The 17,454-nt window shown below is 44.4% G+C and overlaps 1 long non-coding RNA gene across 2 annotated transcripts; it reads right to left on the reverse strand.

Moving 5' to 3' along the window:
• Positions 1 to 6,274: 6,274 nt before the first annotated feature.
• Positions 6,275 to 16,914, reverse strand: LOC106721950. Of its 2 annotated transcripts, none has more exons than XR_001357698.2 (3): positions 16,806 to 16,914; positions 14,463 to 14,588; positions 6,275 to 6,366 (listed from the first exon to the last, which is right to left on the reverse strand). It is a non-coding gene; the product is annotated as an uncharacterized LOC106721950 (long non-coding RNA). The 2 variants fall into 2 exon arrangements; XR_003093044.1 differs by lacking the exon at positions 6,275 to 6,366 and adding an exon at positions 8,770 to 8,871.
• Positions 16,915 to 17,454: the final 540 nt, after the last annotated feature.

The raw sequence follows: 17,454 nt of genomic DNA on the forward strand, positions 1-17,454 counted from the left end.
ATGCTAAAAAAAATTGTAGTAGAGAGTCCACAGAAGTGGGACCAGATGATATCACCTTTGTTGTTCGCAATAAGAGAGGCACTGCAGGCTTCAACAGGTTTTTCCCCCTTTGAACTGTTATATGGACGACAACCAAGAGGAGTTCTGGATTTGGTTAAGGAAAGCTGGGAAGAGCAACAAAGTAAAGACTAGAACATAGTTCAGTATGTAATACAACTGAGGGAGCGCCTAGAGTCTGTATGGAAGGAAGCTTTAGGAAATCTGAGGGAAGCCCAAGAGCAGCAAGAAACCCATTACAATCGAGAGGCTCAAGAGAGGAAGTTTGAAGTAGGGGACCGCGTACTGGTGCTCTTACCGGATCAAGAGAGTAAACTGCTAGCGCAATGGCAAGGCCCTTATGAAATAACATGGCAAATAGGGCCTGTAGATTATGAAGTATAGCAACCAGACAAGCAGAAGAAGAAAGAGATATACCACATCGATATGCTGAAACCATAACAAGAACGGGAGTGCCTGTACTTGGCCCTCCAACCAGATGAACCTGAACAGACCCTCCTTGACGGGGAGAGAAGGGGACAGTGAAGTGGAGGTGGTCCTCCGACTCTCAGAAGAGCAGAGACGGCAGGCAAGGGAACTAGTGAAGGAATATGAAGACATGTTCCAAGAGGTCCCTGGGGAGGCACGGGGTGTGATGCATCGAATAAGGACCCCTCCGGGCCAGGTGATACACGAGAACTAGAGGCTAATCCCACAACAATTCCAAGGCCCGATAAAAGAAGAACTGGGGATGATGTTAGAAAAAGGGATAATACAAGAGTCCCAAAGCGAGTGATGCAGTCCCATTGTGGCTGTGCTGAAACCTGATGGAAAAATTAGGTTCTGTATTGATTCCCAGAGTGTGAATGCAGTGGCCAAGTTCGATGCTTATCCCATGCTGAGGGTGGACGAAATGGTGGAGAATATAGGACAAGCTAGCTATATATCCACGTTGGATCTGATGAAAGGCTACTGGCAGGTCCCGTTAGCACCCAAAGACCAAGAAAAAACAGACTTTGCCACACCCTGGGGCCTATTTCAATTCCGACGCATGCCATTTGGATTGCACAGAGTGGCAGCGATGTTCCAACGGCTAATGGACAGAGTCCTGGTGCCACATGGGGGTTACGCTGCAGTCCATATAGATGACATTATTGTGTATACGACAGATTTAAGGCCAGAACCTTCTGGGCACGGAGGGCTGGTGAGGAAGGGGTTAACTACAGAATTGGGACGGCTAGTCAGCTGACCGGAAGAGGCAGGACTATAAAAACCCTGGGTTGAATGGCAGTAAAGAGGTCAGCAGCTGAAAGGGAAGCAGTGCCCCTGAGAGCTCCAGGAAGAAGGTTGGGGGGCGGTCCATGGCAGGAAAGGGGAAGCTACGGAAGCCCCTGAGAGATGGTGACTGCATCCACAACCAGGACTGTAGCCGGCGGTGCGGAGCCGAGACTCGAAGAGAGTTCATGTAAGCTGACCCGCTGCATTGACTGAGCACGTGCAGTTATTATTTTTTGTTGCTGTTGTGATTATTGAATAAGACTGGAGGTTTGAGTGAGGCTATGAGGGGACAGAGGAGGCCTCACTTTTGGGGACCCACTCTGGAGTGGGAGCCCCGGCACCAGTGAGGGTGCAGCTTTTGGGGGCACAGACCCCAGCGCTAGTGAAGGCGCAGATTTTGGCGGTACAGACCCCGGCACCAGTGAGCGTGTAGCTTTTTGGGGGTCACAGCCCCGGCGACAGTGAGGCACAGAGAGCCCGAGTGCCAGTAAGGGCTCAGTTTGGGACGACACAAACCCTGGCACTTGATGGACGATCTTAAAAAGGCCAGGGAGGCCTGGTACACCTGGGGGTACAAGTGTATTTTTTGTTTTTGTTTGGACTGGCAGAGTTACACCCTGGTTTTGAACTTGCAGCCCCCTTGTTGTGGGGCTGGCACCCATGCCTCTGGGCCAGGGAGTGCCATGTTCCCGAAGGGAGCAGAAAAGGAGTCCGTGAGCCTCCAGGCACTGTAAGGAAAAGCTAGAGTCTTGGAGTCAAACCCTGTTTGGTAGGTTTGGATGGGGAGGCCTAGCTAGAGGAAAAAAAAGGGGTCAGGCCATCCTAGGAGAAACCCCAACAGACCCCAATATAATAGGCAGTCTTCGACTCACATAATAATTTCCATCAAGACGTGGCAGAAGAAATTAGGGCGGGACAGAAGAATTCCAAGAGGGCTCCATGTAAGGCGTGGATGACCAGGAAGATGGTGCTGGGGAGGGTGACCTGTTACAGATACTTAATGGTGACTTGCCATACCCAGAAATTCACCTTGAAATCAAATTGCTAAAAGCAGAAATGACACTCCTTCAAGGTAAATTTAAGAAAATTATGATTGATAATTTCAGTAGCTAATTAAGAAAATCCACATCTGTCTACAGTAGTGTGAATAACAGGAACTTTAAAAGGAGTCATTGCTGTTGATCATGTCTCAAGAGGAATTAAACACAGACAAGTTAAGTGAGTGGAACTGACACACAAAGGATCTGAAAAAATTAAAATCACAAAAGACAACAAGATATAGGTGACACTGTAACACTTACTAGTCCTCCAAAGTAAAAATACCCATTAGTTATTTAAATAATATTTTAATTTGCTCATTTTATTCTCAGTGACCTCTAATAAAATTTTCATTCACTAATGTAAAGCAGCAAGGAAATACAGGCCAAGTACACACTTTACATATAAACCAGTATAAGTGACAGAAAACCAGTCTACAGCCATAATAGAACAGAAGTTCAGCACACACAGACTGCGTTAAAAATGGCAGGGTCCAAGCTAAGATAGACCTGGATCAATGTGCACTCCAACTTAATTGATTTGGGTTAGACTAGCGTATCGATCCTGTGTAACAACTCCTCTATCAATTCATGTTAGATTGCTGTCCACTGGCATCCCAGGCATCCTTGTGGCCCTCTGCCAACCCCCATAGAAGGAAGATGTGCTAGCACTCTCCCTGCACCCAGCTGCCAGGTGCCCAGTAGGCCCCATCCCTGGGCTGTCACAGACCCAAGCCAGCACAGATTCTCTGCTCACCCCTGCCTACAGCCACCTGTCAGCCACAGGCAGGTGGGGAGGAGGGAAGGGAGGCTCAACTCAGGCCAGGCCCCAGTGAAGACGGGGGCACTCGATAAAAGGAAGGATCGGGCACCTTGAAGCTCAGCGCCAGCAGTCGCTGGCATCAGGATGTGCCTAGCAGTCCAGGAGGCTCGTGCCCAGAAGCAGGGGCAGCCAGCCCTGGTGGAGCTGTGCTCAGGTGCCTGCCTTTGCTAGTGAGAGCACAGGTGGCAGCTCTGGCTCCAGGTCTTGTCTCTGTTGGTGCAATGGGGGACACTTGGGTCGAAGCAGCCTCACCCGTCCACCTGCCCAGCACCACATAGCAGCCTGGGAGATGGAGTCCAGCCTGCCTAGAGCCTGTGGAGCTGAACTCTATCTCCCAGGCACCGCAGGGGATGCTGGGCAGAAGCAGCCATGCCTGCCTGCCCCCACCTGCCCCCAACTCCCCAGCTGCTGCCCATGCCAGCAGGGGCAGGGGCAGGGGTAGGGGCAGGGGCCCGAGTGTGGCTCACCCAGGGCCTACCACATGGTGCTAGGCAGGTGGGCGGACAGGGCTACTTCAACATAGTGTCCCCTGTGGTGCCTGGAAGATGTAGTCTGGCCCAGCAGGCCCTGGGCAAGCTACATTTAGTCCCCAGCATCTGCTGGCGAGTAGTGTCTAAGGCCTGCCTCCACTCTGTCCTGTCTTACCCCACCATCAGGGCTCCTTGCAGCTGGGGGGGGAGGGGGGGATGGTGTGCAGTCCAAGAGCCCTGTTGGTTGTGCAGCCCTCCTCAAGAGCTCAGCAAAACTCATTAAGTGGCCCTCCAGCCCAAATAATTGCCCATCCCTGATCTAATCCCAAGTGGCTGCACCAGAGGGAGGGGGAAGTGTTGGACCAAAGATAAAGGAACAACCTCCTATTTCTACAGAAAGGTCTGTAAGATCATTAATGAGTCATCAAAAGGTTCCATTCAAAATCATTTATTTGACATCTTTCAGAAGGATGGAAGGCTGGCCTATAGAATTAACAGGCATGAATGCTAAAATGCATCTATGGTGAAATATTCTCTAGTATAGAAAGCTAATGCAAAATCTACGTATAACCCAGTACGCAGTGTAGGCTAGGAGTCCCTCCTGCTTCAGTAGTCTTTTAGAGAGCCTGAACTTTAGTAACTCATACTTTTAGTTCTGGGCCTTCCCCTGTTCAGTCCCAGGTATGTAGCCCCAATGCGAGCCAACATGTAACTGGGGACTGTAAATAACTCTCATTGCTTGTGGATCAGGTATCTATGGGGGCACACACTGATCAAGCAGTTACCTGTGCACCATTTAAATCCCATTAAACCCATATGTACTGCATAGGCCTGTGCAAACTGCTCAGGGCTGAATGTCACATATATTTAAAAAAAAATGAGAAGCTAGCAGTAACAGGATTATTTTATAAAACTTAAGTAGAAGGCTATGTTCTAAACACAACTGTTAATAAACTACTTTCTCCAATGTCACAAGCACCAAGGTGCCTTCTGAGGCAAACTTTGAAGGTCTAAAAATAAGTGCGCCATAACTTTTAAGGAGGATAAAGAAATGACGGAAAATTGTGAGAGCATAAAAAGTGAAGCCCACCATTAACAAATCATCACAAATGTACACGTCTTAGCAAACAAATAGAAATTTGGAGCTAGTCACAGTCTGCCTAAATGTTTACTGAAACTATTGCAGCAGTGCAACAAGGGAAAATTTAAATCAGATGAGTGGCAGGTGGGTTTTTTTACATTTCTCCATGAAGTGTTTTCTTGGGAATGTCAGGTGAAATGTCTGGGAACTTCTGAAGGACAAAATGTGTGGAGATTTTAACTGTAACTGGGGGAAGCCAGAAAAATCCTGTTTGAGCTATACCGAGAAAACAAGTGACTAAAGCAGCACCTGAAGCAACAGGGCCCAATAGAGTGGACCTTTGGTTTGTTTTAGGCTTCAGTGAGCACAAAGTTCTGGGAAGGAGAATGACAGATGTAGTTTCATAGTGTTTGGACATTTTGGTATTGCAAAATCCTTTCCACAAGTAATAGAAAGAAGGCTGTGTATTGCCAGACTCAGCCACTAAGAAGCACTGGTCATCTGTGAGGCAACCCCATGAGATAACATCATGTAATTTTTGGTGAATGACTGTACTTGTTTTGCAGATTGACTGGCAAGACACTGCTACCCTTTTAGTCAGTCTTCAAAATGCATTTTCTGGCCCAATATCAAGAGCTAATATGGAGCTTATCTTTGTTGTATGTCAAGGGCTACAGAGTCCCCCTGCATAGTCTCCAAGTTCCCTCTCCTCACCCACAGCAGAGCCTCAGCAGTCTTCTGTGGCTGTAGGGGGTTTTAGAGGATTTGGCCCAGAAAACTTGGTGCTGATGCTGCATGCTAAGCAAGTACTTCTGCTGTTTCTCAGGACATTGGCTAGGGAGTTACACATAAGCCGGTTTAAGTGATCAGAAACTGGTTTAAACCTTTAATAGAATAGAAGCTCAGTGCACATAAACCAGTTTCAAACTGGCTGAAACTGGTTTAAGATAAACCTGTCTGAATGTAGTAACAGATTTAACTGATATAGGTCAAACCGGTTTATAAAGCTTCTGTCCCAAACCATGGGCTGCTTGTCTCAGTGACTGTAAAGCAGGCCTGTAAACAAAAAGGGATACTGCTCTCAGGTTAGCTGAGACCCAGTTTATCCTAATGTCAGTACTAAAAACACTGCTTACAACAGCTTTGCACGAAGGAGCAGTAAGTACCTCTTCTGATACTAAAGAAAGACCTGGTCTATCCACTTCCATTGTTCCAGATGGATTGCAAGGGAAACAGTAAATAAACCTCATGACTGGAGGAAAGACGTTCAAATGCTTACAATTCTTTTAGTTGTAATAATTCAATGCATGACTAAGGAAACCAGCTAAAATGTCAAGGGTCAGCTCCTCAGTCAATGCAGCCTTGTAAGTTACACTAGCAAAGGATTTGACCCATGATTTTCTTTTTGACAGTATCCCTTTAATTAAAATACATGTGATGTTCTCCAGGGCTTGGATAATCTGCTGGCAGAGTAGCATCCATTGTTCTCCATGAAGTACTTATCACCCACACTTACAAGAAACGGAGCTTCAACTTGATGTTCATGACAGCTCTCTTCAACTGGTTCTGTTTGGATTTGGAGAGGCTTCACTCTGCATGAATTTCTTGCAAAGAAGGATAGAGCTAAGGCTGTGAATCACCCTAGAAACAAAGGATTAGTTATGGGTAAATATCTGGAAATACCACAGTACTGTAAAGTGTGACTAAAGCTATTATCCCTGAGCAATGGAAAGTCTCCCCACCCCCACAATCTCTTGAGAATATGGTAATTATTACCAGGGGTGTGAATGCTGCATGCCTGGAATAAGTCACTCTAGTCAAGCAAACCCATGCTTAGTGTTGCCCTTTCCACATGTAACAATGCTGGATTATCAATAAAAGACTATTGGAAGCACCTGTCAAAATACTGTTATTGTTAAACCTCTATAGTTCATTAATACCTGATGGACTTAAGCATGTGTGATTATTTAATTATGGGTGTTTTACTCTCTCATCTGCTGCTGAAGTGATCAATAAGGCAAAAGGCGCACAGCCCAAGAGAATTACTGGGCTCTTCTGTAAATCTGATAATATGCAAACAGCCATGAACTATGCAAAATTTTCACTCCATCAACAGTGAAAAATGGCTTATTGGCTCCCTGTCAAAAGTAAGTGGCAGGATTGATATGCACTTTCTCCCTATGGTAATCTGCTTGACATACAAACACCTGTGCCCTTGGAGTAACTATAATAGTCATTCAAACTATCCAGAATCAGCCAATGGGCATGATTAAGCATATGAAAGTCCCACCTATGAATCTCAGTGGTATTCTCCAATGCTCTCAGGTCTCTGTGCTCCCAAAGGCCTTTGTTGATCATAGCTGTTAATAAGCTGAGGTCAGGGGGAAAAAATTTCCTCCCTGATATTGGGTTGAACATTATAGGAGTTATACTGTGTCCTCTAAGTTGGCTAGAGTCCTATATTTTTCTAAGTGTTTTTCCAATATTCCTAAGTCTTCACTTTTATGACAGTATAACCAGCTTAGTATCTAAATGATGGAAAAAGTCTGAAATGGGTGAGTGAATCCCAATCAGAGCCTACTGATTAAACAAATGTTCTGTTTCCGTTCAATGACCCTGCACCACTGTGGTCATCTGTGAATTAATCCCCTGGCAATGTCATTTCATTCTTTTTTTAAGACCTGCACTGTTGTATTGGGCTGAGAGTCTGTATAAAGAAGACAGGATGATAATTTCTGAGGAAAGGTAATGAACCCTTGTGTGTTATACAGTTGTGTAGGAAGCACAGGGCAGCATAAGTCATTATTACAGAAGGTAGGCATCATTTTAAATCGATAACTTTGAAATGACAGCACTATTGTACTGAATTTTTCGCTGTTAGCTCTCTAAGTGCCTAACAGTATATTATGTGGATGACGTGACCAATTCTGCTATTGCAATTTTGCTTGGTTATTCTATATTAGAATCAGGTTCAATCCTGACAATTACACTGACGTGATGTTGGTTAGATGGTAGAATTTATTGCATGTGAAAACTATAATGAGAAAGTTTAAAGCAAAATGAAAGTATGTGCGTATATGGGCAGGGATGCCATCACCAGGAACTGGAGCATTAAATACAAACCTGTGTGATTTTAACTTCTGGGAAGATATCCAGAAGTCCTTTTAAAGTAATAAATTACATGCTGATGATGCAGTAATGATATAAATGAAAAAGATATACCAGTACCTGACCACAGAAAGCATTGCATAGAATTGAGAGCATTAACACCAGTCAACCTGGAACAAGAGTAAACTAGCTTTCCTAGCTCTCTCCTCTAATCATCAAGTACCACAGGATCATTGACATCCACGTGAATGACTAAGACCATAACACAGTAATAAAAACTTTTTTTTTTTTATTGACAATGTCCTGTAAAACATTTTCTTGACAAAAATATCTTACTGGAGTGCTGTACAGCTAACAATAATCACTGTTGATCAGTGCTTCTTTTAATTAGTTTAAAGCCAGTAAGTATACTGTAGAAATTCATATACATTTAATGAAAAGAAGAAATAAAAACATGTTTTGATCAATATTAGCTCTTCAGTTGCTTGGCACATGTAGAAAAAGTGCCATCCTTAATTCCATCTTGATACAAGAAAGAGAGGAATAGCCAACAAAGGAAGATGCTCAGAGAAAATGGCACTGCTTTAGCTTTTATAACACTAATGTGATTTGGAATACTCAAACTTTTATTGCACCAAGTAACTTAAAATGTCTGTTTAATATTTTTCCCAGTTCACCATTTGATCTCTCTAGTCTGGATTTTCCCTTGCCTTCCATTTAACCTGCTGTTTCTGACATGAGAGGTATTTTTAATTAATTGGTAACAAGATTTTGATGGGAAAAAGAAGAATATGGCCCAGCTTTTCCATTTCAGTCACCCACTGCTTGGCACACGTTCACTTTTTTTCTTTGTAACAACAACAGCTGCCTAGTATGGAGGTTTGTAGTTATATACTATGTGAGACCTGCCATTTGGAAAAGATATTGTGACACCTGCCTGTAAACAGCTGTTGCACTTGTCCTGGTAGAAAGCCTGTTGTCCTGGGATCATACAGATGTACATGTCCACTGTCCCATGTCAAGTCCCTCTGAAGTATCCTGGTTAATATATAGTAAAACTGTTTAGGACATCCTGTTTTACCTCTGTGCAGCTTGTCATATTGTGTGCTTTTGCTGGCCACCTACTGGCAAAGAAGCACCAATGTAGCTTGAAAGGTTAACATGTTTTGATCCAAGTCAAAGCTGGGGACAATCCGTCCTAGGTCAAATAAAACATCTGTTCATACCCTTGGATAATTTGACAGTAAGTGATCTGAAAGTCTCTGATGGGAAAGGGGACTTCCATCTGGCAAAAGAGACATGGAAGACTCAAAAAAGGAGTAGAACGTACAACACAAAGTCCTTTGTATCATTTGCATTAGCGTTCTTTCAAGCCACGAGCAAACAGCATAAAAGAAAACTGCAGCTTTTAAAGCTAACAAAAAGAAACTCTAATCATCAGCTATGGCTCAGCACCCCAAGCCGCATGTCTGTTCTCATGTCGCTGTAGATTTCTCCATTAGAAACTTGTCTACACTAGAAAATAACATCAGGGGAGGGCACAACTTTAAGACATTGTTTTAGCTGTTTGATGTTGTGGTAAGTGTAGAGAGAAACAAGTCCTATTCAGCACCATATCAGGTGGCTATAGTCTCCACAATCCAAACCAGCATTACTATGTCTAGGGAAGATACCACCCAGTGTGACTAAAGATGACAGAATCTAGCAAAAGTTCACTGTATGTCCACAGCTCCCTGGGTGACTGTGTGAGCAGGAAGCTTAGTCTTGCTTATAATCATCAACCAGACAAGATGTTCTGCACAGGATGTTTTTTTCAGTATATGCCCATCCCTGTTTGGCAAGGTAACATTAGGAAAAACTTCCTCACAGTCAGGGTGTCCAGGCTGTGAAATAAGCTCCCTCTCGAGGTGGTGCAATCACCTACCCTGGAAATCTTCAAGAGAAGACTAGACAGTCACTTTGAGGTCACCTGACCCCCAGTTATCTTTCCTGCTTGGTGCAGGGGGCTGGACACAATGATCTTCCAAGGTCCCTTCTGCCTTACCCTCAAGGCTCTGTCCTTGGACCTATACTATTCAACATCTTCATTAATGATGTGGACATTGGAGTCAGAAGTGGACTGGCCAAGTTTGCTGACGACACCAAACTTTGGGGTAAAGCGTCCACACCTGAGGACAGGAGGGTGATCCAGGCTGACCTTGACAGGCTCACGAAATGGGCGGATGAGAACCTGATGGTGTTTAACACTGAAAAATGCAAGGTTCTCCACCTTGGGAAGAAAAACCCACAGCATGCAGCGCTACACTGGCTAGCACTATGGACGAAAGGGACTTGGGGGTTGTGATTGACCACAACATGAACATGAGCCATTCATTTGATGCTGCTGCTAGTAAAGCGAGCAAAATGCTGGCTTGCATACCTAGATGCTTCCCAAGCAAATCTCAGGACATCATTCTCCCATTGTACTCAGCCTTGGTGAGGCCGCAGCTGGAGTACTGCGTCCAGTTTTGGGCCCCACAATTCAAAAAGGATGTGGAGAAGCTTGAGAGAGTCCAGAGGAGAGCCATGCACATGATCAGAGGTCAGGAAAACAGACCTTATGATGAGAGGCTGAGTGCTATGGGACTCTTCAGCCTGGAAAAGCGCAGGCTCAGGGGTGATCTGATGGCTGCCTACAAGTTTATCAGGGGTGCTCACCAGGATCTGGGGGAACATCTGTTCACCAGAGCGCCCCAAGGGATGACAACGTCAAACAGTTATAAACTCCTCCAAGACTGTTTCAGGCTGGACATAAGGAAGAACTTCTTTACTTTCCGAGCCCCCAAAGGTCTGGAATAGACTGCTGCTGGTGGTGGTTCAAGCACCTACTTTGAATGCCTTCAAGAGAAATTTGGATGTTTATCTTGCTGGGATCCTATGACCCCTGCTGACTTCCTGCCCCTGGCACAGGGGACTGGACTCGATGATCTTCCAAGGTCCCTTCCAGCCCTAATGTCTATGAAATGTATGAAACATCTGAACTCTGAAACCTCAATACCTAAGACATTTGGACTATTCTTTCAAAGCCTGAAAAAGGAGCTACACTGAGCTTGAATATAAACAGACTCCTTTACAGTTCAGGGGTTCACGTGTTATTCTAATTCCCAAACCAGATGGGACTATTACTTATCTGAGGCTTTACACCATAGCAGTATACAAATTTTCACTTGTATGTAAAAAAAATAAATTTTGTACAGGCTGAAGTCAAGATCTATAGCTTGCTAGGATTAAACTACCTGAGGATACTGGCAATTACTGTTAGACCTTGAGGATCAATTATAGAGAGTTCTTCAGTCCTTTGTGCTTTACAAATATACATGTTGTCTTGTAGATCTAAGAACTTAGTGGCAACTTCTCAGGACTCAATAGAGAAAATCTTACTGAAGTGGAGTGGGTTTGCTGCAAGGTACTTGAAGATTTTTTTTTTTAAGCCTGAAAAGAACCAGGATTATAGTTATCTAGTATGACCACCTATACAACATGAGACATAGAATTTTTTTGTATTAATTCCCGCTTCAGATCCAATAGGTACTTAAACTAGAGCATGACTTCTCGCAAAACATCCAGTGATGATGTAGGCCTGTGCGAAACAGCACCGTTTCATTTCAGCTTCCATTTTGCCCTTTCAATGGGACAGTGTTTCATTTTGAGTTTTGTTTCATTTTGAAAGCACTGTTCTGTTTAGTTTCATTGAAACTCTTTCACTGTTTTGACACTGTTTCAATGTTTCGCCCATAGGCTATAATGGGGAAGCATGAAACTGCCTATAACTTTGTCATTTTTTAGCAGATTTGGATGATAACAGCGAGGATGGTAGCCCCTTCGTGAAGGTATGAAACCTGCCAATTTTCAAGGAGATAGGTGCAGGGCCTTCTGGGAAACTGGCCCTCAAATTCTTGAAAGTACGCCATCACTGTGTCCCCATCTGCCCCTCTTCCCTCTCCCTTTCCTTACTTTCTGTTTCCCTGCAGGCAAGCCCAGCTACAGCTTTGAAACTTGAAATGTTTCAAAACTTTCAAAACGTTTTGACTGCCCTTGTTTCATTTTGAGGCGGTTTCGAAGCCCTTTGTTTCATTTCAATTTTGCTGTTTCGAGCTTGAAACAAGTCGAAACAGCATCGAAGTGAAACAACCTGCGAAATTTCTCACAGCCCTAGTAAAGATCCCTAAAGATGGAATTAGCTTAATTTTTCTGTCTGAATGTGTGTAGCTTCAAATTCTGGCCACTGGATCTTGTTATGCCTCTGTCTACTAGACTGAAAAATCCTCTCTTACCAAGTTCCTCATATTAAATTGAGATAACCGCCATGAAATACTAACTAGTAGTCTGAACAGTAGGCCTGTGCGAGTAGGCAGGTATTTGATCTGGCTTTGGAAATGGCCGATTCAGGTGCCAGGGATCCGATTCGGAGCTCCAGACCGGGTTCCCACTTCAATCTGGCCAAAGCAGCTCTAAAGCTTCCGAGCCGCCTTGGATATCTGGCCATAGGGTATAATGGGGGATCAATGAAATATCTATAACTTTGTTGTTTTTTGTCCAATTTGGATGAAACTTGCAGGGGTGATAGCGTCTGCTGAGAGCATGAAGCCTGCCAAGTTTCAAGAAGATCAGCGCAGGGTTTTGGGGGAACTGTACCCCAAATTCTTGAAAGCAAAACTCATGTCACATGTATGTGTTACACTACAGAGGGGTGAAAACTGCAGGGGTGGTGGCCCCTAGTGAGGCCACAAAGCCTGCCCAGTTTCAAGAAGATAGGTGCAGGAGCTTGGGGGAAGCTGCACCTCAAGCTGCTGACAGGCAAAGCTCGTGACATGGGTGACACTGCGTGTGTTAAGGTGCAGCAGGGTGAAAGCTGCAGGCGTGCTAGCCCCTGCTGCGGCCATGAAGCCTGCCAGCTGTCAAGGAGATAGGTGCGGGAGTTCTGGGACCCTGCACCTCTACCTGCTAACAGGCAAAATTCGTGACATGAGGAGGGGCCACCACCCCTGCAGTTTTCAGCTCGCTGTGCCTTAACACACGCAGGGCCACCCATGTCACAAGTTTTGCCTGTCAGCAGCTTGAGGTGCAGTTTCCCCAAAACCCCTGTACCTATCACCTTGACACTTGGAAGGGTTTGTGGCCTCACCAGGGGCTGCCATCCCTGCAGTTTTCACCTCACTGTGGTGTAACACATACACATGACGTGAGTTTCGCTTTCAAGAATTTGGGGTGCAGTTCCCCCCAAACCCCTGCACCAATCTTCTTGAAACTTGGCAGGCTTTATGCTCTCAGTAGACGCTACCATCTCTTCACGTTTCATTCAAATCAGACAAAAAACAACAAAGTTATAGATATTTCATTGGTTTCCCATTATACCCTATGGCTGGATCTCCAAAGCGGCTCTGAAGCTTTTCTGGAGCGGGTCAGAAGCTCCGAACCGCTTCAGAAAGCCTAACGCGCTTCGGAAAGCCTAACAAAGCCAGCACTTTGATCCAGATATGCTGCTTTGGACACTGAAGTGTCTGAAGCTTCTCCGGATCCTAAGCACGGTCCGAAACCTTGCACAGCCCTACTAAACAGTGAAAAGCATGTTTGCTAGTGTTTGAGCATCTATCATTTGAGCCAGAATGTGAATCTTAGATATGTATCAGTATGACAATGCATACTATATTTCAGAACCTGCTACTGAAAGCTGCCTTGCCTTGGACAATTTGTCATTTTCCTGGAAAAGAAACTGCCTTCTTCTATCAGAGCCTGACTCAGTTATAGCCACTCTCTCTTTGAAGATGTTTAGACTGTATGAACGATCAATGTGATTAAATATTCATAGTGACATTTCCTTAAAATGCATTCCCACTTAGGTCAGCTATTTCTTTATGCCACTCTATGTTCTGTACTATCCCCTTAGTCTTTTTCCAACTTGTATGCCAGTTGAACTCGATGTTCCATAAATCTCCTTCCACAAGTGCCTTTGCTCAGGACATAGTTGAAAAGTTCCAGGCCAGCTCAAATTATATCCATCTTAGACAGTGAGATCCTTTGTTATGGGTTTATCCATTTCATTGTTCTACTAATCAAATGAAAGTCAGGTTTTCTGCAATTGACTGAGTGAGCATCTCAGCACAAAGAACCATGGACTTTGGCTCCATGTGGGTAACAGCAGAAACAGTGAAGGCATGTCAATAGGGCAAGACTTTATCATATAAACACTTGCCCTTGAATCAATTTAGCCCAAGTGCTCAGACCAAGATGCCAATTGGTTAGGCTAACTAGGCCATAAACACAGATCCTAGCTTCATGTCTTTTAAACTAACTTTCCTCTGCCAATATAAGGCATATTTAAAGACATGGTACACAGATGTTGAGTCAGATTGACGTGGTCAGTCTCTTAATTAGCATTTTGTTATGAAGGTCTGTCTAATATGTGAACTAAGTGTGACACTACTGGCTTAAAATGCAACAAATTCAATATTAAGTAGTATAAGTGGAAGTGTATTGGTTAGATCCTTGGGTGAAACACCTAGGTAGGAAAAAAATTAAAGAAAATAGCAAGTATTGTTATTATTACTATTGCTGTATAAAACAATTTACCTTTCATAAAATAAAAGTACCTGTAATGTAGAAGGGCAAGCTTGATGAGTTGGTCATGATTCACCTCAGGATGGGCTAAACTAGAGGACAGTGTACATGAACAGAAACTCAGGGAAATGGCTTCTATTTCCAGCTCAGTCATTGATCTGTTGCACAGGAGACAGCTGTAATTAGAAGTAACTTTCAACAGGTCAGTCCCACTGCTTCATCTCTGTCCCTTCCAAACCTATGTATGTTTAAATGGTGAACTCTTTTGGGCTTCCCCACTTTGCATTTCTACAGAGCCTAAGACAGTGGGGTTCTGTTCTTGTTGGGCCTTTAGGCTCTGCTAGAATATAAATAACTCAAAGTAAAATGTCAGGCCATACGCACATGATCTTGAGTGCAAGGGAAAGATAAAGCAAATTTGTTAATTAGATCACATCTACTGAGAAAAGAAGGATCTTGCAGACAGATTCATAGTCTGGGGATTATGGTTCCCCACTAAGGAATATTTGTATTATGTATAGTTAAAACATTGGACACCCACTTTAACATCATTTTCCCCCACTGAAAATCAACTCATGATTCTGAAAGCAAAAACTGAAATGGTTAAATTATTAAAAGTCTTCCTTACTACTGCACAATGTCCAGGGCTGGATAAAGACAACCCAAAATGACAGGCACAGCCCTGAATGGAGTGTCCCAGTGGCCACTAACTTAACAAAAGGCTCCTCTCCTGACAGCGAGGGGAGCAATAGCACCCCTGCTTTCTAAGTCATGGTGTGGTAGTTGTCCCAGAGCTGCTGCTCCCCAGACAGCATCAGTGGGCTTTTATCAGATCAAGGATCCTGGTTTCTCCCTGGTGTCACAACCCAAGGGTGTGATTTTTGTTTGTGTGCGCTTCGGCATTGCTAAATTGTTCCCGCTAAATTGCAGCTTCTTTGCACGGTGGAGTTTTCTGCTGCAGAGGAGAACCCCGGTGCAAAAGAATTCCCGCCACCAGTAGCTTTCTTTGCAGGTTGCATTTCTTTGTTGCAGCACAGAGATGCTCATTGCAAAGAGTTTCCGCCATTTGTATGCTAATTTGAGCCCCATTATTGGCCAGTTCTGAATTATTCCCACGTGGCGGCTAGTGATTGGCTTGCTAGCCGTATAAAAAGCTTGAGTGGTTTCCGCCCAAGTTGGAGGACTCCATGAACACCAGGAGGAGGAGACGTCATGCTGTGTGAAGATCTCTAAGCGCTGCAGAGCCTATCGGACCCAGCGCATTTCAAGCAGGCAACAGAAGTCTGATCAGCCTCTAGCCTCTCCCCGTCGCCGATAGATTCCTAGACGTATCCCTCCCTGCGCGCAAAAAGAGGACCCACGGAGCCTAGCAAACTTCGTGTGAGTCTATTCAGCTGGAACAACTAACATAGTTGTTCAGACGACCGAACTACCTCAGAGCACAAGTTCCACGGAGCCTAGCAAACTTCGTGTGAGTTTATTCAGAGCTCTTTCGTATGACTACTTTCTTCGGTTGGCACGACGGGCTCGCAGTTTAGAGCCTCCAACCGGATGGGCTAGAAGAGTGTTCACGGGAAGGAACTCTAGTCCGCCTCTTATCTTTTCTATCTGCAACTGTAACTCAAGCAAGTTTTCCAGCCTGCACCGCAACCATCTTCGGTGTAAGTAAAATAATCTTTAAATCAACCATTACGCGTCTGTGACTAATTCTAGCCCGTGCGTGCCTTGCCGCCGCACGGTCTCCTCTGACCCCGCGTGCCCGGGCTGCTGGCCACAGCCCGCGTGCGCAAAGACGGGTTCGCATATCGCTCCCGGCTCGCACACGGCGACATGGACGGGATCGGGAGGCGGCCCGCACACCTGGCACTATTGGCTGCTGCTTGTTCTTCTGCTGGAGGTTATCTCCTTTCTTAGGCAGTTGCCATGGAATTGATTTATGTTCTATTAGGTTGGGTTTTCCAACTCTTCTCTGGAACCATAGAGCTAGAAATCATTTTAAAAAAAATTATACTTGGGTCCTATGGTATTGATGCAACAATGGGTCTTGGGAGGAAAGTTTAAGCAGTAGGGGACTTGACACAAGTTTATTGCTTATTCCCAAATGTGACCCTGATTACACCTGAGTGGCCATGCAACTTACCTGGGGGGGTTCTGCATGCACATGTCTGTGTGAGGACAAAACCAGATCTCAGATGCAGGCTAGGTATTTTGCATTTGCAAACCTAAATTTCAAAACACATGGGCCAATATCTTATAATAGATGTAATTAGAGAAACTATAAAGTCAATGTTTCATTCTGTACTGGGAAATGAGATTTGTTCCCTCCCTCTACGCATTCATTTAAACATAAGAGAAATTTGCATTCAGAAGCTCACAGTTCTCTGGAAAGGATCTTAACTTGATGGCTCTTCAGCCTGTTTGTAACCAGTCAGCATTCTTTGGATCTCTCCATCTCTCGCTTACTGTGTGAGTTCCCTCCTCCCTGTAAGCATAAACGCGTTAATTAGTCCTGCAAAGATGTGCACACGTGGCTGTCAAGCTTTTACAAAATGCTTTGGCTGATTCTCCCAACAAAGGAATCATCTCTTTGCCATCATGTCTCATTCATTTAGCCTTGAACAAAATATTTATTTGCATTTACATCATGCTAATGCACACAATTCCATATATCCACTAAATAAGGTTTCTGGTAGTTAGATCTGTGTCTGCCACAGAAGTGTATTGACTTTATGCTTGCTTGCTATAAAAACCCATTAGCATTTTCTTTTATATTCAGGCAGTAACTCATTTTCACTAGGTGCTGAGTGCTCAGAATCTCCTGAAAATGTAGATGCCTCAAGTTAGACCACCATCCCCACCACCGAAAGAAGAAAAAAAAAGCAGACCAAATCAGAGGTTACCTTTTCGGAAAAGGACCTGCAATGCAAAGCTAGATCTTATGGTGACTAAAAACAAACTGATTCTGTTTCCCCTTTAAAATTCTCTCCATTCCCTGTGAGCTGTTACTAGGCAAAATGCCACCAT

Source organism: Alligator sinensis, unplaced genomic scaffold (assembly GCF_000455745.1).
Source record: "Alligator sinensis unplaced genomic scaffold, ASM45574v1 scaffold29_1, whole genome shotgun sequence".
NCBI classification, from domain to species: Eukaryota; Metazoa; Chordata; order Crocodylia; family Alligatoridae; genus Alligator; species Alligator sinensis.